The sequence below is a fragment of the Scyliorhinus canicula genome, chromosome 3 (genome assembly GCF_902713615.1).
Source record: "Scyliorhinus canicula chromosome 3, sScyCan1.1, whole genome shotgun sequence".
Classification (NCBI taxonomy): Eukaryota; Metazoa; Chordata; class Chondrichthyes; order Carcharhiniformes; family Scyliorhinidae; genus Scyliorhinus; species Scyliorhinus canicula.
This window is the reverse complement of record NC_052148.1, coordinates 50558784-50582318: the sequence shown is the minus strand read 5'-3', so window position 1 is coordinate 50582318 and position 23535 is coordinate 50558784. Positions and strand designations below refer to the sequence as shown.

The 23535-nt window shown below is 45.1% G+C and overlaps 1 protein-coding gene and 1 long non-coding RNA gene across 2 annotated transcripts in view; one reads left to right on the top strand and one right to left on the bottom strand.

The window, feature by feature from the left end:
- Window positions 1-23535, bottom strand: part of dcc (DCC netrin 1 receptor) — a 1518136-nt gene that overhangs the window by 833322 nt on the left and 661279 nt on the right. The gene's annotated exons all lie outside the window — the stretch shown is intronic.
- LOC119962650 lies at window positions 10101-16234 on the top strand. Its single transcript, XR_005459922.1, has 2 exons — window positions 10101-10311; window positions 15129-16234. It is a non-coding gene; the product is annotated as an uncharacterized LOC119962650 (long non-coding RNA).

The following is a 23535-nucleotide window of genomic DNA, read 5'->3' as shown; positions in this document are numbered from 1 at the left end:
TTGGCTCACATGCATCTGCATCTGACTTCTGGGCAGTCAGGTGACAGTAATGGTGCTGTTAAAAAAAAAAGGCACATTTCAGCTGACCTCGATTATGGAATGCAGAACGAGGGAGACTGGCGAGAAGTGCGTTGAAATAGTCAATTCCAATTTTAGCAAAGGTATGGATGACTGTATCCACAGCAAATGAGCGAAGATGAGGCTGAATCAGACAATAATATGGAGACAGAAATAGGCAGTCGCAGTGATGGAGTGGATCGGAGATTGGAATCTCACCTTGGGGTCCAGTAGGATTATGACCATTGTGGTTCAGCCTCAGACGGTTGCCAGGGAGAAGAATGGAGTTGGTGGGACCACTGCTAAAGCAACTATACGGCCTACCCCTCAGTTGCAGTCTCTCTCAGTTTTGGGTAACGGTTTGGAAAAAGACTGCTGTTAAAGCAGTTGGTGTTTTCCGAGTCCCTGTCTGAAGTTTCAGGTGGCCTTTTTTTTTTGGAATACGGATGATTTTCTTCAGGAGATTAAGTGGTGGCAAAAGGAGCATTTCAGCATTGAATAGAGCTACTTATGTCCCTGAAGCAGCAATCTTCCTGTCAGGCTGTCAAGCCTTATGCATTACAGTGTATCCATCATTAAGACTTCTGAACATGTTAGAGATTCACAAATGGAACTAAACATATTTTTGTAAATTCTTTGCAAAAATATAGCTCAGCATATTTTGGGCAGATAGATCCGCTGAAGGAGATTTGAATGTTTCTTGAAATGTTAAGCTTTTAGTACATTGTATTTATATTATTCAATTATGGACAGATTAGGCGATTATATTATCCATTGATTCTTGACTTTGTGAATAAAGGAATAGAGTGCAAAATCAATGAAGTTATGCTGAACCTTTAACAATTACTGCTTAGGCTTTAGTTGAAGTATCGTGGCCAATTTGGGAGAGCACATTTCAGGAAGAGTCTTGAGGTCCTAGAGAGGATATCTACCAGAATGGTACCAGGGAAGAGGAAAAGGGAAGAGTAGTGAAGAGGGTATGATTCTCCTCGGAGCATAGAAGAATTAAAGGGGGAGTAAATAGAGGTGGTAAAAATATGATCAATCGGCCTCACCGCACCTGACTCAGGTTTCATTTTTTCATTTCATTTCATTTCACTACGAGACTCTAGTGAGATCCTCGCCACACCTCCCGAGTTCGATCGGGATTTTGTGAGGCATGGTGATCTGGATCCCACCTATTGAGGTCGGGACACGGATATTCTTATTCAAGTGAGTAGTCAGGCTCACTTGAATATGTCTACGCCAGATCTACCCAGCACTGGAGCCGAACGGCCTCGCCTCGGAGACCCTGAGTGGGCACCGTTGAGCACTAGTTTCCACAAACGTGGACCAGGCATACCGGCACTTAGGTGTGCTCCCAGGTGATTAAGGGCCCCTGGGTGGTCATACTGTGGTCTGAGTGGTACCCTGGAACCCCCTTGGCACCTGTGCACTGTGGTCAGCCTCGCAACATGACAGTGCCAGTGTCACCCGGCTGCCATCCTGGCAGTGTCAGGGTGCCCAGGTGGCATCAGCCCGGCAGTGCCCAGGTGACAGCATACTTTTGCCGGTGGATGCTCTCCCCTTATGAGGTGGGGTGCAGGTTGCTCCATTACCCCCATATTGGTGTATTGGGGGCGGCATGTGGCACAATGGGCACTGGGACTGCGGCGCTGAGTATCTGGGTTTGAATCCCGGCCCTGGGTCACTGTCCTTGTGGAGTTTGCACATTCGCCCCATGTCTGCATGGGTTTCAACCCCACAACCCAAAGATGTGCCGGTTAGGTGGATTGGCCACGCTAAATTGCCCCACAATTGGCATAAAAAATATTTGGGCACTCCAAATAAAAATTAAAATATTGGGGTATTGGGAGGGGTCTGGATGCCACGGTGTGGGGTCCAGAGATCGGTAAATGGTACAGCGATCTCTCCCTGAACTGCCGAGTGAGAGCAAGTGCAAATTCGGTGGGGCAATCCTCGTCGAAACCTAGGGCGGAATTCCCCCCCCCCCCCCCCCCCCCCCGCCGGCTGGGAGAATCGCCGGGGCACCGAGCGAGTCCCGCCACGCCGCCACGCCGCCACGCCGCCACGGCACCCGCACACGATTCTCCCACCCACCCCCCCCAAACCGGTGCGGCGAGATTCACGGCTGGCCACTGGGAGAATCACCGCTTGCCGTTTGTAACGGGCGAGCGGCGATTCCCCGGCCCGGATGGGCCGAGCGGCCTGCCCAACACGACAGGTTCCCGCCGGCGCCGTCAACACCTGGTCTCTGCCGGCGGGAACAGCGCGGGAACGCTGGGGGGGGAGGGGGGGGCGGCTTGTTGGGGGGGGGGGGGGGGTGGGAGGGGATATCCTGCACGGGAAGGGGGCCTCAAAAGGGGTCTGGCCCGCAATCGGTGCCCACCGGTTGGTGGGCCGGCCTCTCTGAAGGAGGACCTCCTTTCCTCCGCCGCCCCGCAAGATCCATCCGACATCTTCTTGCGGGGCGGCCGTGTAATTTACACGGCACTGCTTGCCCAGCGCGGTTTCCCTCCGGCGTCGGGACTTAAGTCTCCCGCTGGGAGAAATGCGCCTCTAGAGTTCCATTTAATAGCGGGATCGTTTTCAGCGCTGCTAGTGCCAGGAAACACCTGGCTAAACATGCACGACACAGGACTCTGTGCTAAATCGTGCTCAGAGTCTCTTCTTTGGCAGTCTTTCAAGACTAAAGGTGACTTGCTTCTACTCCATTCGATTGGTTCGACTATAGCTGATAAGTCCAATGCACAATCTGCAGACTCAGCCACATGTAGGGTGGTGATGCTTGAAGAATCAGGCAGGCAAATTCTCCGATGGTTTGTGTGCTCTCTCCGGTGCTGTCATAATATACACACAAGAATATGATGGTGCATAGACAGACACTGACTGACACGCTGAACGACCAATCAACACACAGAACACAGCAGCCAATCATCAGACAGGACACGGCCACTATAAAGCCAGAGGGCACTAGTTTTCCCGCTCATTTGGGATGTAGCCTCTGAGACAGCCAGAGAACGTGATCAGCAACACAAACATCTACCATGTGCTAGCAGTATAGTCTGGTCAGGTTAGCCTCAGGTCTCCAGTCAACCTAACATAGTGTCAACTCACAGTGCAAGTATGTTTAACAGCTCATAGTTAATTAAAATAGAGTTGTACTTCTACAAGTGTTGGTAGCCTGCCTCTCTCACTGCTCTGGTAAACGCAGTCCTCGCAGACCCAGCATACCCAACACATCAGGTGCCTCAACTTTGCTTCCGTGTGCTCTCAACTAAGTCTCTCGACCAGCCTTCCTGAATATCGTTTCTCCATTTTGGTCAGTCTCAAGGCAGGGACTCACAGGAATTGGCGGGGATGTTTGTTCTCTTCAGGGATGCTTTGACGATTTCCCTGAAGTAAAGGGAAGTCTGCTGCCACGACCCAGTTCCGAGTAGAGGGTTTGCTTTGGCTGCCTGGTGTCAGGAATGTGAAACACATGTCCCATTCAGCGGAGCAGCTTTTGAGTGATCAGCATCACAGTGCTGGAAAATGTGGCTTGGGAAAGGGCGCTGCCTTAGGAAAACCTTTCATGCCAGGAATTTCAAGCACCTTGCAAAGGCGCCACTGATGGTACTTCTCCAGTGCCTTGAGATGCCTGCTGTAGGTTGTCTAAGTCTCTGAAGCATATAGAAGTGCAGGGATCACAGATGCCCAGTAGACCATGACCTTAGTCTTGGGTTTGAGATTCTGGTCCTAAAACACTCATCCTCAGTCAACCGAAGGATGAGTTGGCACATTGCAGGGTAACGATGAATTTTGTCATCTATATCTGTCTTTGTGAAGCAGAGGCTTCCAATATATGGAAAATGGTTCACATTTTCTAAGATCTCTGTGTTGGTTTGAATTGATTGGGAGAGGTGTTTTGTCGTGGAAGCTGGTTGGAAAAGGATCTTACCATCCCAGGTGTTTTGGGCAGGACCCATTTTCTCATATGCTTCAGAGGAAGAGCTGGCAATGACCTGAAGCTCAGTTTCTGAGTGCGCGCACACACACGCGTCATCTACATACTGAAGCTCTAGTGATTTTGGTTTTGTACTGAGGTCTGCAAGGTTAAACAGTTTCCCATCTGATCTGCACATTTTTTTCCATGCCAGCAGGTTATTTGCCGTTTGCAGCGAAGAAAATGGTGGAAAGGCTAGGTGCAAAGTCACAACCTTCTTTGACCCGAGTCAAGGTTTGTCTATATTACATTTGCATTTCACAGTGTAGTAGGCAGAGGATGATGATGGGCTCTTATGAGGAGGATATTCCATAAGCGTTCATGATTAACAGAGTCAAAGGCTTTTGCGAGGCCAAAAAAGGCTAAGCACAGTGATTGGTGCTGTTCCTTGCATTTTCTTGAATTTCCTGTGCAATGCAAATCATCTGTGGTGCCTCTTGATGGCTGAAAGTTGCGTTGTAATTCTGGAAGAAGCTCTTCAGCCACTAGGTGAAGGTATGTGAGGAGGATCCTGATGTGTTGGGCAGGCTGGGTCTATGTGGACTGCGATTGATGCAGTGTAGCGAGAGACAGACTTCCAACACTTGATGAGATGCAAAACGATTTTATTTAACATCTAACTATTTTACATGTTCAACTGTGGGTTGACACTATGCTGACTTGACTGGAGACCTGAGGCTAGCCTGACCAGACTTACTAGCTACCACATGGTGTTTGCACTGGCTAGCTCACGAGCTCTGACTATCTCAGAGGTTGGGTCCCGAGAAGGTGGGAAAACTGGTGCCCTCTGGCTTTATAGTGGTCGTGTCCTGTCTGGTGATTGGCTACTCTGTTCTGTGTGCTTACTGGTCATCCTGTGTGTCAATCACTGCCTGTCTGCACTCCATTATATACATAGATGTATATTATGACACATCCTTGCAATGATCTTCCCTGTTGCAGACAGCAGGGAGACTCCTCTGTATTTATTGCAATCAGATTTGTCTCCCTCTTCAGTATAGCCATGATTACAGTCTTCCTGATATCCCATCACACTGGCATACACTCCTTTTCCCAGGTGTGTGAAATAAGGTTGTGCAGTGATGCCAGGAGTGTATTTCCACATTCTTCAGAGATTTCAGAGGATTTGTTATCAGCCACAGAATTACATAACTTTCCCTTAACACTACCACATCAGGATTGAGCCGAACGACGCATTGAGGAACGGAGTTGAGAACGTTTATACAGAGTTTCGGTTGAGGGGGGCTTCAGAATATTCTTTGCAATAGGTAGTGACTCCCCCGCCACTCCCCTCCATGCTTAACTCTCAGCCGTGTGGACCCTTGAGTGCTTGAGCCATTGATCATCTAGACAGCACTGAAGAACCCACATAAGTTGGATGCACTCTCTCTGCCTACCATTTGTTCTTCATGTCACAGACTTTATGCTCTACTGCTGCTTTCAATCACCTATAAGCCTTTCTGCTGCAATATTGTAAAGTTTCTAATCTGTGAAAGCTCTGCATTTATGTTCCATTACATCCTGTCTCTCTTGATCATTTCCATCGTACCAATCACATTTACTGGTCGAGAGAACAAGGATGTCCCTGCGCGTGCTAGCTTTGGTGGACTTTCGTACTGACGAGGCACCAATGACACACTGTAACTCCTGGAAGCTGGAGATTGAGAGATCTGCAGTAAGGCACTGGCTGATAAGGGTCACCCTTGTGTGACCTTTGAGGCCTTCAATGTTAACTTTCTTGCACTATTACCTTTGTTGCCTCCACTGATAAGGGACCAGGCTGACAGAGATGTTAGATGGTATAAGGCAGTGACCAGTCTAGCAGTCATTGGTACTTGTCATGGCATGGGGAATGTGAACATCTCTGTGGTCCCTCATTCAGTGACATAGTCGAGCAAGAGCTAGTGCCAGAATCTTGGTGTTGCATATTATCTTATGCTGCCTCGTTGAAGAACGACAGTGCTAGACATTTTGATAAAGAGCTCCATTTAAGTTGGCTTTCCCAATTCCTTCCTTACCTATCACAACTTTGTAGAGATTTTTGTTTTTCCCGACTCTGGCATTGAAATCTCTGAGGAGAATCGATTTGCCGCCTGCTGGAAATTGGTTAAAGGATTGCTCAAGATCGGTGTAGAATCCCTCCTTTTTAAAAAAAAAAATTTAGAGTACCCAATTATTTTTTCCAATTAAGGGGCAATTTAGCGTAGCCAATCCACCTACTCTGCACATTTTTTTGGGTTGTGGGGGCGAAACCCACGCAGACACGGGGAGAATGTGCAAACTCCACACAGACAGTGACCCAGAGCCGGGATTCGAACCTGGGACCTCAGCGCCATGAGGCAGCTGTGCTAACCACTAGGCCACCGTGCTGCCCTTAGAATCCCTCCTTGACCTCAGCTGTTACATAAAGTGTGGGATATAAAGTGCAGGCGCATATGCACAGATGATAGTAGTATGCTGATTCCTCAATAGGGTGAGCCTGGCAGTCATAAGGCCTGCTGTTAGTATCAGCATAAGTCAGCTTTGACAAAGAGTCATCGGACTCGAAACGTTAGCTCTTTTCTCTCCCTGCAGATGCTGCTAGACTTGCTGAGATTTTCCAGCATTTTCCCTTTCGTTTCAGATTCCAGCATCCGCAGTAATTTGCTTTTATCCAGTCATAAGGCGTCACTTATACCAGAACGGGAATCTCTGAGACATCAGACAAGCTCATTTTTGCTGGTGAAGCCCGCCCTGTGCGGACACATTCCTCTTCTAAAAAACCTTTCCATATTAAGTTGTACACGCTGTCTTACTCCTTCAATTGGCCTTTTCCTGCATGCCAAGCCTCATTGGACACCAACATGGCTGTCGAAGTACCTGTGCTCCTGAAATATGATAGCAGCGTGGCACTCAGGTCTGTCATTGCTGGGGTTGTCTATGAGGGTCCTAATGTTGTAGGTCCTCAATTTCATTTTGATGAGTGGAAGACCCTGTGGGTGATTATTTTTAATGAGTGGCCATTGCATGTTTGAACTTGTTGTGCCTTTTTTGAATTACCAGAGAGCTTGAAGAGCCTATAGTTCTCCATTGCTTTCTCCATGGCGACACCAAACAGAGTCAACTTGCTAAGCAATCCGCACCTTTTTCTCCTGCACTATTATTGCTGTGATTGTTTGAAATTTGGCATTCTTGTATTTGGCCTGGGGAATGCAGGATGAAAAGCTTTGTCGAAATGTTTCCCTTTTCAGCAATATTTTAATGCCATTGAACATATACAATACATGAAGTATGTGTTAAAACAATATTCAAAGAGAAATGGAGTGCTTAACTGCAGTAAACCTGTTGAGGTATTCAGGCCATATCATAGAATGGAAATGTCTATGATTCCTACGGAGACTCACAATAACCAAGACTTTACATTTCTTTGTATTTCTGCAGAGACTTAGGGAAAAAAATAGAAATCAATCTGTGAGACTGGCAAAGGTTGAACTGTTCAGAACAAAGCACACTCTGAAATAGCTGATACTAACAGCAGGTAACAACTGACTCACAAGCTGCATGCGGCTCTATGGAGAGTATTACAGCCCTGTAAATAAGGCCGTGGTCACAAGGCCCGTGTTCAGGGAATGGGGAGTGTAATTTCTCTTTTACAGAGGTTGGGAGTGTGAAGCTTGGGCCACAAGGGCAGCATTTACAACTACAATTAATGACATTTTCAACACAGCAATAAAAAGCAGGCAAATGTGAGTGGGCACCTGTGCCAAGAGCAGTAATAGACTCAATAGTTTCCCACTGTCATTTTGTTCTGAGTGCCAGGAGTTACGGGAAGAGTGGAGTTTAGGGTGGTGGGGGAGGTGATCTTGCTGTGTATTTTCTTCTTTACTGTGTCCACAGGTCAATGGGTGCAGGTGCAGGCTGAGGCAGGAGAATCGGGGCGTAAGTTGCAGGAGCACCACAGTGTACAGTGAACACATCTGTGTGAACAGGTCAGTGACTGGCAGATGAATCTTCTCTCTTCTACCCTGCTGACTTTGGAAGTGAAGGCTAGGTAGGGAAACAGGAATTGCGGGAATTAAAGATTAGTGGTATAAGTAAAATTAAATCAAAACTCTATATGAAATAAATTCTAATTAAATAAAATAGGGATGCAAGGCGAGGCGGTGTGTTGTAGCTGCAACATGTGGGAGCAGGTGGGCCCCATTGTGGCTCATAACGATCACATCTGTAGCAAATGTTGGTTGCTGGAGGAACTTTGGCTCAGAGTTAGTGAGATGGAGTCTGGGCTACAGATATTGCGATACATCAGGGAGGGGGAGATTTACCTGGATACAGTGTTTCAGGAGGCAGTCGCACCTCTTGGAGTAACTGCCTTGAATTCTGTCAATGGTCACGGAGAGGAGGGTGTGACTGCAAGTGAGACAGGTAGAAGGGTCCAAGAGATATCACTGCAGGAGCCTCAAGCCCTTGTCCCTGTACAACAGATATGTGTGGCGGGATTCTCTCAGCCCGGGAATAGGCCGGAGAATCCCCGTGACTGGCGCGAATTGCGCCACGCCACCCCGATGCCGGCATTGGCGCCATTGGCACCGGCGTGGTTGGCGGGATGGGTCGAGTGGCCGTCGTAAAAATGCCGAGTCCCGCTGGCGCAATCCACACCTGCTCTCAGCCGGCGGGAACTCGGCTTGGGAGGGTCGGGGGGGGTGTCCGACTCCGATGTGGCCTGGCCCGTGACCGGGGCCCACCAATCGGCGGGCCGGCCTCTCTGGCTGGTGGCCTCCTTTCTTCCGCACCGGCCCCGTACTTCTGCGGCATGTTGCGTCCTCACCGCCCGGATCGCACCGGGATCAGTAGCTGGAGCAGCGTGAACAGCTCCAGTGCCGTGCTGGCCCCCTGCAGGGGCCATAATTGCTGATCCTGAGGCAGTGTTGACTCCGTTTCCGACGGCGTCAACACTTAGCCTCAGGATCAGAGAATCCCGCCCGCGATTATTGCTTCTTGCGTGGCCGAGAGAGGAGACTGTAGGAAGGAGGAGCAAACTGACCACGGCACCCTGGTACAGGGAGCTGTTCGAGTGGAGAGAGAAAAGACAAATGTAGTCATGGTTGGGGATGGTACAGTTAGCGGAATAGACACTGTTCTCTGTTGCCAGGATCGAGAGTCTCAAAAGCTGAGTTGCCTGCCCGGTGTCAGGTTTCAGGATATCTGTTCTGGGCGAGAGAGGAACTTTCAAGGGGAGGGGAAGGATTCAGTTGTCATGGTTGGTGTCGGCACCAACGACATTGGTAGAATGAAGAAGGAGGTTCTGTGCAGGCAGTCTGGTGAGTTAGACATTAAATTAAAGAACAGAACCTCCAAGGTTATAATCTCTGGATTATTACCTGAACCACGTGTAAATGAATAAAGGGTACGAAAAATAGAGAGATGAATACGTGGCTCAGAGACTGGTGTGGGGGAAATGGGTATGAGTTCACGGGACATTGGCATCAGTACTGGGGAAGTGGGTGGGGGCTGTGCCATTGGGACAGCCTATATCTGAACCATGCTGGAACCAGTCTCGCGGACCATATAACAAGGAAAGTAGAGAGGGCTTTCAACTAAAAAGTGTGGGTGAGGGTCCAGTTGCTTGGCAAACTAAGAAGTTAAAGTTAAAGGTAGGAGTGCAGGTTAGTGATCAATCTGTGTGTCAACAGAAAACAACAGGTAGGGACAGATCATATGAACATTCTATTGCACCAAGGACTCATGCAAGAGCCCTAACTAGGAGGGTGGCGGGGGGGGGGGGGGGGAAGGTTCCAAAAATGGATGTTTAAAAAATCAGGAGTATATGAGTATTGGATGCAGCAATTATAGAGGTGTGTGCTTTAAAATATTAGTTAAAAAGATTCCTGAAAATTACTGATGAGTAAGTTATAGTTATGATTATAATTATAAGCACTGTCCATGGCTCTATCAAATGTTACAAATAATGAACTACAAGTTCTGACGTTATCTGACATTATCTGATATGAAGGTACATTCAACAAGATTGAAACAGCATCGTACGTGGCTGAGACCAGACGTGATATAGGGAGTTTGAACGTGGCACAGAAGTCAGGAGACACTTCGAGAGACACAGAGAAAGCATTTTCCAGTTAATTTTGTGTGAATGTACCAAAATGTGTTTTTAAGAAATAAAAACTGTGCTTCCATTCATTCAACCAGACTGACTTATCTATGAATGAGAGATAAGACGAATCTTACCGGTGAGCCACCAAAAGGAGGTACCTTTCCGGAGTACTGGAGGCGAGGTAAGAATTCTGCAAACCTGTGACCGTGTAGAGAACGGTGCTCCCTTAAGTTTTATTTATGAACCAAATCTGTTTGGTGTGATTGGAACATGGGGAACTCTGGTAACATGCAGGGTCCAACAGAAATATCTTAGGAAGACATATTTCAGACAGTGAAACTTGACATAGAACAGTGCCTTGATTTGCGCAAGGTCAGCAAGAGCGTTGAACAGACAATTTTCAAGATACATGATTCGAAGGGACAATGGTCTCCTGATGATATTCAAACGGCTTGGAAACACAGAAATAAAAAGAGAGATAAGGAGCACATGAAATCATGTTTGATTATAATGAGTTAGATTCGCAAATGGAATGAAAACATTCAAAGTACAAATTATGACCATGAGATTAAAAAACAGAAAGAACAGATGCAAGCAATTTGTGAAGAACTAAATACACATCAACTAAGGAGTGAGCATTTGCAGTTTTTAAAACAAGAGAATGCGCAATTTAAAAGTAAGATACATGGTCGAATCCTCATGAAAAATGGGCTACGATATGAAAAAAATGAATTATTGGTGGAAAATGCTGGATTCAAACTAGAGATAGCAAACCTCTTGAATACAATTCGACAGTTTAAAAATAGAACATCAGTTGAATGTTTGAATCAAGAGAACATCTTTGTGACAAATCTCACCCCCCCCCCCACAAACCAACAGTATGTCACTTGCACAGAAAACACGCCCCTACGTGTCAGTGAAATAACTGGGACTGCCCCTGATTTTAAACATGCTGGGGCAGGGTTCTCCCTTCTGGGGACCCCACGCCAGCGGGAAAACCGGCGCCAACCACTCCGGCGTCAACAGCCCCCGAAAGTGAGGAATTCTCCAAATTTTCGGGGGCTAGGTGGACGCCGGAGGGGTTGGTGCCGCTCCAACTGGCGGTGAGGGGCTGGAGCGAGTTCGCGCAGGCGCAGACCGGCTGGCGTATTTCCTCTTCTCCAGGTTCTCTTCTCCGCACAAGCCAGCCCCCGAGCAATATGGCGGAGCCCTACAGGGGCCCGTCATGGAGGAAATAATGTCCCCACGGAAACAGCCCGCCCACAGGATCGGAAGGCCCCAATCGTGGGGCAGGCCATTGTGGTGCCCCCCCCCCCCCCCCCCCCCCCCCCGGGTCGGATATCCCCCGTGTCCTCCCGAGGACTGCCCCTGCACACCTACCCGCCAGGTCCCGCCGTGCGTGAGGTGAGTAATTCACGCCGGCGGGACTGGCCAAAACTGGACGGCCACGGCCCATCGGGGCCCGGAGAATCACTGGGTGGGCCGCTGTTAAAGGCCCCCGAACGGCGTGGCGGGAATCCCGCTGCCGCCCGAAATATGCCGCCAGAGAATACAGAAGCCAGCGTCGAGGCGGCAGGGCACGATTCACGCCTCCCCCCGGGGATTCTCCAACCCGGCGGGGCTTCAGAGAATCCCAGCTGCTGTCTCAAGAAAGAAAAAAACAAACATGTCTACAATTCCTTTTTAATGGAATCATCTGAGTCCGTGATTCTGAAGCAGAATTCAACAGGGAAATGCCTGAGGGATACAAAAGATCTAAAGTTAAAAAAACAGAAGATGATTGACTAGCTCCCTTAAAGTCAAAGCGGTATAAAGCTGGGACAGTAGAAGTAGTCACTGAAGAAGGAGACAACAGGTTAACTCAGGCCCTATATAATAAACGTATAGTCCATAAACCTGCTGACCCAGATGGGATTGACCGGTGGTCGAAAGAATTATCTAACCCAAAGAATGGGGGTGTGCTAACATGGGAGAGGCTTGAGAGATTGAGACAGATTTACAATCTCCATCCATTAGATGACGTTCAAGTTCTGACTGTAATAACCCCCAAACGAGAAAGTAACCAACTTGTTCGAGAAGTCAAAACAGCATTAGGGGATGATGAACAATTGGTGCATGATGGATGGTTGGTAATCCAACAGTGGTTATTAAAATATAATCCACCAAGAATTGATTGGACTAAAATTGCTGATTGTCGATTAAGCAAATCTGGGATATTTCCGACTACAAACAGAAATTTATGAAAGTGTGGATACAACATTCAGGAATGGAGTTGTCAGGGGAACTGGAGTCGTGGGATGACAGCACTTTTGGACCAGTAAAGTCTGCATTCCTTGCTGGTTTAAAAATAGATGTCTCCAATGTATTAAGACTAGTATTTCCTGATGGGGATCAAGGGGTAACCACTTATATGGCATTAGCAACTCAATGTGCACAAATTGATAGAGATTTAAATTCTAAAATCCATGTTTTTCAAACAGAGACGCAAACTAAAAGAAAAATAGTTCAAACAGAACAAAATGCCATGTATCATTCAAATGCTTTTCAAGAATCAAAAATTTAAAAAAGGGAAATGTTATTTTTGTGGGAAAGAAGGACACTGGACTAGGTCATGCCGAGCTAGATTACAAGAATGGCAAGAACAATATGTGCCTACAAACTGGGCTCCTGCTCCCAATTCCACACCTACATATCATCCACAATTTTCATCACCCCGCTCTGAGGAGGACTGGGCTGAGTGGGAAGCATTAAACAAATTATTACCACAACGTAGAGCTGCACTATTGGAAATTTCAAAAAACTAGAAACGTCCACCCTCAGTCCCTCCGTCCCTGCCTCTCTTCTCGCCTTGCTTGAAGATAGAAAAGGTGGATTATATGTATTAATGAGGGTGGGTGGTATGGAAGTGGACTGCATCTTCGATACAGGAGCAGAGTTAACATGTTCTCCGTTGGAATTTGAAACAATATTTCCTTTGAATTTCAAACAGACTGTGGATCATGGAATAGGGGGAGATCCAGTAACTATTAAAAGAACTAAACCTATCTCAATAGAATTCGGTCCTCATGAATTAATTTCCCTAGTCTGGGTAGGCAAAGTGGATCAGGACATTCTGGGTTTAGATATTATATCCTAACTGAATTCTTCCCTAAGCTTTGAAAATGGAAAAGTAACATGGGCAGGTCGAACATTTGGGAAAGATTAGCTTTACAAACACCTGATCTGGGCCAAAGATAGGAACAATTGTGGATTATTACATATGGAACCAACATCATTCACAGGTAGCGCTCCACCATGTACCAAACAATACCCTATCAACCTGGCCTCAATTGAAGGGATTTTGCCTATAATAAAACAGTTAGAAAAAAGAGGGGTATTGATCAAAATACACAGTTCATCAAACAGTCCAGTTTGGCCTGTGAAAAAGGCAATTGGCACATGGTGTTTTGACTGTTGATTACCGAAAAGCAAGCCCAGTAAACCCATCATACATACTCCCGCTCCCTGGGGAACAAAAGGGGGGTGAAGAAGCGCATGCCTGTGTTGAGACAGCAGTGGAGATGGAGGAGGCACATCTAGTAGAGGAAGAACCATTACAGAACCCAGATCTAATATTATTTACAGATTGGTCCTATTTCGTGGGAAAGGGTATTCGAAAGGCAGGATGGGCAGTCACAAGTCTGTATGCTGTTAAGGCAAAAGGAAAATTACCCAGAGTAAACTCAGCCCAACAAAGTGAGCTGAAAGCCCGAGCTGAAGCTTGTCAGGTAGCAAAGGATCAAACAGCTAACATTTATACAGACTCGAGATATGGCTTTGGGGTAGCTCATGTTTTTGGTCAAATATGGAAGAAAAGAGGATTCCTCAGTGCTGTAGGGACACCTATTGAAAATGGAGATGAGGTACGGAATCTATTAGAAGCTTTAAAGTTGCCAAAAAAAGTAGCTATTTTGAAATGTAAGGCCCATACCAAAGGAGACACTTCAGAAGCACAGGGAAATGCCCTTTCAGGTTGAACAGCAAAAGAAACTGCTTCATTATGCAGTTCTTCAGAAAAGTTAAATCTGTCGACTAGGAGTACACAGCCTGATACAACATTTATGCAAAATGCAAAAAGATAGTCCACAGGAAGAAATATGGACCTGGATGGAAGCAGGTGTTAATTTCTGTAATGATGATATTTGGAGATATGCTGAGACTAATAAACCAGTTGCACCACAGTCACTAATGCCTTATTTAGCTCAGCAAATCCACTCATGGGGGCAGCTAGCTCCTCAACAGATGATGGCTCGATTCCAAAGAAGTGGTGGGGTCGAGGCTTTAAGAAACATACTCAGATGGTAGCAGACCGTTGTGTCACTTATCAAAAAAACAATTCAGGACCTATACCATCCATGCATCGGTTAAAAACCCCTGCCCAGCAGGACCATTTCAACACATACAAGTTGATTACATCACTCTTCCATCATGCCAAGGACACTCTGAAGTTCTAGTAGTAGCGAACAAAGTTTCCAGATGGGTAGAAGCCATTCCACCCAGAAAAGCTACAGCTTGCCACATAGCTAAAGTCTTATGTAAAGACTCTCCCCTTCGATGGGTGTACCAGTCAGCATAGACTCAGATAAAGGAACTCATTTCACCGGAGTGGTTTGCAAAGAAGTTTGTAGATTATTAAACATCCAGTGGGAGCTACATTCTCCTTACCACCCACAATCATTAGGACAAGTGGAACGCATGAATCGAACCATGAAGGAACGATTATCAAAGTATCACCAAGAGGGAAGACCATGGCCCCAGGCTTTGCCTTTGGTCCTGTGTAGCATCAGAGCAACACCAAACAGTTCAACAGGCCTGAGTCCATTTGAAGTAATTACTGGCAGACCCATGTCCTTACCAGGAACTAATGACCTGAGTAAAGTGGATTGTCATTTAATGAGTGATGCATTACTCAAATATTGCCAAGATCAAATAAATGCTGTTAGTTCTGCTTCCGTACAGGTATCAGTAGCCTGGGGTGATCCTCCCGAAGGCGGGCACAACCTAGTGCCAGGAACTGAGGTCCACATAAAGAAACTGCAGGAAGAACCACTGGGGGCCAATTGGGAAGGACCCTAACCAGGTTTTACTCACCACTCCAGCAGCCATAAAGGTGCAGGGAAAGAAGTCTTGGATCCATGCATCACACGTTAAAAGAGCCCATTATGATTAAGATAGCTGCTTTAAAAAATGTTTTTTGCCGCCTTGATTTTTGGATGTCTTTTAATCTGATGAATTATGGCCAGTTCACCCAGGCTCATAAGGAGTTAATTGACAATACTTTTCTGCAACCCGAGTCTAACACTCTTTGGAGTTGGGCTACAGATTGGGACCATTGGTGGTACAAGATCTGGCTATATTTTGAGTACTCGCTTTTGCTGTGTATCTTGTATTTTTGACAACCAAATGTACCTGTAAGAAAATGACAAGAAACCCTGAAGTAGCAATATCTTTACAGGGCATGGGAGGCTTTTTTAAATTAATTCCTTATTCCTGATATTATTTACTAAATCTACTAATGTAAAGGCTTGTAACTCTTTTAAATGCTTGTAACCCATTCCAATGGTGAAAGACAGTCCATCAAAGACAATTGTGAATGTGTTGTCCTTAGCTTATATTCCGTTCGCTTTACTATTAATATACTATTATATTATTAACTTATTAATTGATTTATTTTGTTACGTTTAAATTAACAAAAGGGGGGAGAATGTTGGATTCAGCAATTATAGAGGCGGGTCCTTCAAAGTATTAGCTAAAAAAGATTCCTGAAAACTACTGATGAGTAAGTTATAATTATGATTATAATTATAAACACTGTCCATGGCTGTATCAAATGTTACAAATAATGAACTACAAGTTCTGACGTTATCTGACATTATCTGATATGAAGGTGCATTCAACAAAATTGAAACTGTATCCTAGCTGAGACCAGACGTGATATAGAGAGTTTGAACGTGGCACAGAAGTCAGGAGACACTTCGAGAGACACAGAGAAAGCATTTTCCAGTTAATTTCATGTGAATGTACCAAAATGTGTATTTAAGAAATAAAAACTGTGCTTCCATTCATTCAACCAGACTGACTTATCTATGAATGAGGGATAAGACTTACTTTGATTTTTCACAGTTGTTTACAACTTTTGCTCTGTGTTGTATATTTTTGTTTATTTTTTCTGCCCCAGCCTGTCAGACTATGACAGTCAAGTTCTCCCTCACTGTCCTGTGTCACTGCTACCTCATATACTCCTGATTTTTTTAACACCCATTTTTGGAATGGATGACAGACCATATGAACATTATGGACTCATTCAAGAGCCCTAACTAGGAGTGGGAGGAGGGGGAACGGTTCCAAAAATGGATGTTGAAAAAATCAGGAGTATATGAGGTGGCAGTGACACAGGATAGTGAGGGGGAACTTGACTGTCATAGTCTAACAGGCTGGGGCAGAAAACATAAACAAAAATATACAACACAGAGCAAAAGTTGTAAAGAACTGTAAAAAAAAAAATCAAAGAACATAGAACAATACAGCACAGGAACAGGCCCTTCGCCCCCCCCCCCCCCCCCCCCCCCCCCCCCCACCAAAGCCTGCACTGGTCATGAAACCTCCTTTGGCCAAAACCCTCAGCACTTCCTAGTGCCGTAACCCTCTATACCCATCCTATCCATGTATTTGTCAAGATGCCTTTTGAACGCCGTTGATGTATCTACTTCCACAACCTTCCCTGGCAACGCGTTCCTGGCACTCAAAACCCTCTGCGTAAAAAACCTGCCTTGGACATCTCCTCTAACCTTAAGTAGTAAACCTATGCTCCCTGGTAACTGACCCCTCCACCCTGGGAAAGAGTGCCTGCCCACCCATTCTATCCACGCCCCTCATAATCTTGTAGACCTCTATCAGGTCACCCCTCAACGTCTGCCATTCTAATGAAAAAGTCCGAGTCTATTCAGCCTCTCCGCACAGCTAACACCCTCTGGACCAGGCAACTAAATGATCTTTATCTGAAAGCACGAAGCATTTGCAACAAGATAGATGAGTCGATAGCACAGGTTGCAACATTTGAGTATGATGTATTAGTTATTACAGAAACATAGTTTCAGGGTGACTAGGACTGGGTGCTCCACATTCCAGGGTATAATGCTTCAAAATAACAGGCCAAAGGGGAAAGGAGGTGGGGTAGCGTTGTTAATCAAGGAAGGTTTCAGTGCAATGCTGAGTTGTGATATAAAAGCAGTGAATAGTGATGTAAAATCGGTTTGGGTTAAAATCATGAATAGCAGCAGAAGGAAGAGGAGAATGGGAATAATCTATAGATCCCCAAAATGTGAGCTCTCATGAGGTCAGAGCATAAATGGGGAAATATCAAGGACATCTTTGAAGGGAACTGCAATTATCATAGGAGATTTTAATCTGAATATTGATTGGACAAACCAAACCGACAATGGTAGCATCGAGGAAGAAATATGCAGTGCATTAGGGATTGCTTTTTAGAGCAGTACATTTTGGAACCTACCCGGGAATGGGCTATTTTAAATTTGGTTTTATATAATGAAGAAAGATTAATAAGGAATCTTGTGGTTAAGGATTCCCTTGGGGGTAGTGACCACCATATGATAGAATTCCAGTTACAGTTTGAGGGTGAACACCATAGGTCCCCAGTGCCTTCAACTTAAATAAGGGTAATTATAATGGTATGAGGGAGGTTATCTAAGGTGAACTAGGTAAACAAGCTAAGATACAGGTCAGTAGATGAGCAGATATGCAAACCATCACCAACAGTCTGTCCTGGTCCACTCACGTTGATGCAACAGTCAAGAAAGCCCAACAATGTCTCTACTTCCTGCGGAAGCTAAAGAAATTTGGTATGCCTACATCGACTCTCACAAACTTCTACAGATGTGCGATAGAGAGCATCCTATCTGGCTGCATTGCAACCTGGCATGGCAACTGCTCAGTCCAAGATCACAAGAAACTGCAGACTGTGATGAACTCAGCCCAACGCATCACACAAGCTTGCCACCCTCACACTGATTCTGTATACACCTCTCGCTGCCTCAGGAAGGCAGACAGCATAATCAGAGACCCCTCCCACCCAGGCATTTCCTTCTTCCAGGTTCTTCAATCAGGCAGAAGGTACAGAAGTCTGAAGACTCGCACATCCAGACATAGGATCAGCTTCTTCCCCACAGCTACTAGATGCCTCAACAACTCCCCCTTGGACTGATCTGTTCCCTGTAAGAACACTATTCACGATGCTCTATGCTGCTCTTGCTCATGTATGTGTTTTGTTTTCTTTGTTTGACCCCTTGTTCCGCACTGTAACCAATCACTGTTTGCCGATGTACCATTTGTCAATATTCTCTGTTGATTATTCTTGTGTCTACTATGTACGTATTGCGTACGTTCCTCAGCCGCAGAAAAATACTTTTCACTATACTTCAGTACATGTGAAAATAAATCAAATCAAATCAAATCAAAACAGTTGGTCCATAATGCTCAGCAGGAGCTTATCCCAATCCATAAGGGAAACTCCACGAGCAACTCCATGGTTGACAAAGAAGGTCACGGATAATGTTAAATTGAAAAGTAGGATATACAAAGTGGCATGGGATAGTGGTAAACCAAAGGACTGGGAAGATTTTAGGATCCAGCAGCAAAAGACAAAAAAGCTCATAATAAGTGAGAAAATGAATTTTCAGAGGAAACCTGCATACAGTATTAAAACAAACGGAGTTTCTACGGATATAAAAAAGAAGTGGGCAACTAAGGTAAATGTGTGGATCTCTTCTGAATGAGGCTGGTGAATTAATAACAGCAAACAAAGAAATGGCAGATATGCTAAATAGATCTTTTGCATCAGTCTTCACCGTGGAAGACATTGCAAATATTGCTAAGATATCAGATGGGCCGATTTCAAATCACATTTTAGAACTTAGAAAAATCCCAATCAAAGGCATAGAGTATTAGAGAAACTCAAGGAGTTAAAGGCGGACAAGTTGCCAGGACTCGATGAATTGCACTTTAGGGTTTTAATGGAAGTGGCTGCAGAGATGGTGGATGCATTAGTTGAAATTTTTGTATCTCGCTAAATTCCAGAAGGGTCCAGAATATTGGAAAACAGCCAATGTGACTCCCTTGTTCAAAAAGAGAGAAAGGCGGAAGGCAGGGAACTATATGCCAGTTAGTTTAACATTTATTATTGGTAAGTTGCTGGAGTCAATAATCAAAGAGGAAATAGCTAATCATTTAGGAAAGTTGAATATAATCAAACCTTGTCAACTTGTTTTATGAAAGGTAAATCATGTCTGACAAATGTGCTTGAATGCTTTGAGGATGTAATACAGAGAGTAGATGAAAGGGAACCTGCAGATATAGTGTACTTAGATTTCCAAAAGGCATTTGACAAGGTTCCACATATGAGCCCATGGAATTGGAAGTGTGTTAGCATGGATTGAAAAGTGGCTGTCACAAAGAAAACAGAGCTGGAATAAATGGGTCCTTTTCAGAGTAGAAAGATGTAACTAGTGGAGTACCACAGAGATCAGTTCTGGCATGCAATTGTTCACTATTTACATTAATGACTTGGAGGAAGCAACAGAATGCAAGGTTTCCAAATTTGGCGATGGTATGAAAATAGGTGAAAAGGCATGTTATGATGAGGATATTATGATTCTGCAACAGGATATAGATAGATTGGGTGACTGGGCAAAAAGGGGATAAATAGAGTTTAATGTGGGGAAATGTGAGGTCATGCAATTTCGTAGGAGGAATCAAAAGGCAGATTATTATCTAAATGGAGAGAGACTACAGGTGAGTGAAGTACAGAGGTTTTGCGGTGTTCTAGTGCATGAATCACAAAAAGCCAGCAGGCAGGTCCAATAAATAGTTAAGAAAGCAAATGGAATTTGGCCTTTATTGCAAACGCGTTGGAGTTTAAAAATAAGGAGATTTTGTAACAATTGTACAGGGTGTTGAGGCCTTACCTGGAATACAGCATATAGTTTTGGTCCCCGTAACTAAAAAAAGATAGAGTTACCTTGGAGACAGTCCAAAGGAGATTCACAAAGCTAATTCCTGGGATGAGAGGGTTGTCCGATCAAGAAAGACTAAATAAATGGATCTGTACTCCTTGGAGTTTAGAAGGATGAGGAGTGACCTTATTCAAACATATAAGACCCTGAGGAGGCTTGATAGGGTAGATGGTGAGATATTTTCACCAGTGGGAGAGTCTCAAACAAGGGGAATATAGCTACAAAATAAAGGGACAGTCATTTGAAATCGAGGTGCATAGAAATTTCTTCTCGCAGAGGTTGCTGAATCTCTGGAATTCTCTGCCCCGGAGGGTGGTGAAGGCTGGATCATGAGAAGTATTTAAAGTGGAGGTGGATAAATATTTGATAGATCGAGGAATGGAGGGCTATGGGGAAATGGCACAGAAGAGGGGTTGAGACCGGCATAGATCAGCCATGATCGTATTAAATAGCGGGGAAGGCTTGAAGGGCCTGTTGGCCTACTCCGGCTTCTAGTTCCTGTGTTCTTTTGTGAGGCACTGTAATTTCTATGATATTAGGAAACTCGTGAGGAGCAACAAAACAAAATAATGGCAACTTAGTGGCTTTGCGACAGATCAAAAGCAAGATAATTTTAACTTTAAAACTGTGATTTCTTGGTGATAATGGTTTAGGGAGTTTCAACTTTGGTAATGCTGAAATGCTGAGATATTCTGAGGTGTCAACTTTTACTTAATTGATGCTTTTTGGCAGATAAAGTGCAATCTGTTGCAAAATAATTAATTTGGTGGTTATGGATGAATTAAAAAGATGCTCAAGGTATGGATTGCTATTCTCCTGCCCCAATGTCCTCTCTGAGGATGACAGAATTTATCCTTACACCTCTGCATTGCGAGCCCTTGTTCCATCCATGGATTTGTGGATCTAACCATGATGCAGCACCGGATAGGCAGTGTTGCAACTCCCAATGCAACTCAAGCAGAAGCCAACTGCTGCCTCTTGTTATATGCCACTTAGTCCTGCAAGAAAAGCTAAGTGAAGTGTGTCAGTGAGTGTGATGCAATGTTTTTGGGTGATGTGGCTACCATGATTAGCTGTGCAAACAAACACACACAGATGTGGATCTGAGTCTTGCAGTAATGATTAGTTTGTGAGGGTGAAATTAAGTTATGAATATGAGGAATGGATTGTGATTGATGGAGATTGTTGGCAGGTGAGTGATGGGGTTTGCATCGAGTAGTATGTGAGGCCTGTGGTGAAGTTCCTGCACTGTATGACCTTGACTATTTGTGTGAAGCCATCAACTCCTTCCTGCACGGCAGCCAAATCCTCAGGGCTTGACTTCTGAGATTAATCGCCATGGCCAACTGCTCCCACTGCCCAGCTTGTCTGGAGTGTTTCCTTGCCCCCTAAGGATAGAAAACCTTTTTCCTCTGCTCCACCATGGTGCCCAGTGCAGTGTCAGTGAATTTCAGAACACTCTCCCTCCATAATACTGGGCTAAAATTCACTTCTCTTTCTGCTCAGACTCTCTTTCACAAACAGTTCCAGGCCATGCACTAGTCAGCATGCACATCCTCTTTCAGAGATGCAGACTATCTTTAAGTAGTGTTAACTCACCGCTCAAAACTACATAGCCTCTCAACAGTGTGAATAACAATGGCCGAATGCAGCAAGCATAAAAAATTAGCTAAAGTTGACACTGCCGCGTTAGAAGCAGCAGGCTTCCCTGAGCCACTTTTTGAGGGCTACTGGATTTCTCACACACAGAATCCACCATTTGCCTTACATTGCAACACCGTGGAAAAGGAACTGATAGATTGAAAAAAGGTTTCAGTGCTTTTTTCCTGCCAGATGCACCATAAATGTGAAACTGTAAATCTATGCAAGCATTGGACACCCTGGATCAAACACCTGTTCAAATATATATGGGTGGAACTTTCTGTATCTTGAGATTAGGTCCGGTGGCAGAGGCAGAATGCAGAGTGGCTTCTGCTGGAGAGCGGGGAGAGGGGGGGGGGGGGGGGGATTGACTCAACGTGAAAGAACTCATGCTGTTCACCTTATTAATTATGCAGTTTCCAGGAGCACATTGAAACAAATGGCGGAGCGGACAGAAGGCAATCCATCCTAACAGCAACTGTCCTAGTTCCCGTCAAAACGTTGGTTAGCAAAATCATTCAAAACGTTCAACAGAAACATTCCATTGAAAGACAAAACATTAGCAAGAAAGATGCATCTGCGGTTTATGAAGGGAGTTAAGGATTGCCTTAGATTAAAAGTTCACAGTTTTATAGGCCATATTTACAAGTCCCTGCCTTCTCAGCCTTGCCCCTCGCCTGAGGTGTGGCGATCCTCAGGTTAAATCACCACCAGTCAGCTCTCCCCCCTCAAAGGGGAAAGCAGCCTATGGTCATCTGGGACTATGGCGTCTTTACCTTGATAACATCGTAAACTCAATAATGGAGAGTGACCTATAACAACAGAAAATGGCCCAGTTTTGCTGTTATAATGACAATGTTATAAAGTTATAATGAAATTGTGAGTATTTATGATCACTCTGTGTACCAATAGCAACTTCCAGCATCTGCACAAGCACAGTTCAATGTGGAAATTCATGCGTTGCCGCAAATGATGCTCTGCTCCTCCACAGGGCACACTGTTAAGGTCCCCACATATGATAACCTTCAGAAATCACCTGAACGTCATTTTTATTTATCTGTCGGAAATGGACACTGCTGTCAAAGCCAGAATTTGTTGCTGATCCCTAATTGCTGTTGAGAAAGTGGCGGCACAAGTGGTGAGGAGTTCCACATTTTTGACCCAGCAACAATGAAGTGATGTAATTCCCAGTCAGGATGGCGTGTGACTTGGAAGGGGATTTGCAGTGTTCCCATGTGTCTGCTGCGCTTGTTCTTTGAGGTGGTAAAGGCCACAGGTTTGGCAGCTGTTGTCTAAGGAGCCTGGGTGAACCTTTGCAGTGTGTCATGTGTACATTGCCACTCACTCAGGGTGGTGGTGAATGTTTAAAATGCTGGATGGACTGCCAATCAAGCAGGCTGCTTTGACTTGATGATAATGGTAGAGCTGATCGGTACAATGCAGAGGCAATTAAAGCCTGTGATGTTATCTTTGATAAACAACTATTCCCTAAATTGGTTGATACCTTCAGTAAATTTTCAACAAGAGATATTTGATATGTGGCTGGTAAAGCTTCTATGTAATTGCATTATCCACAGTAATTTTCAAGCTCAAAATTAGGCTATCAATGGTCATTGTCCAATGACTTTTACTTGAAAGCAAATAGATATGAAAATCAGGCAAGAACTGGATCAGAATTGCTGGTAATGATCCCTAAC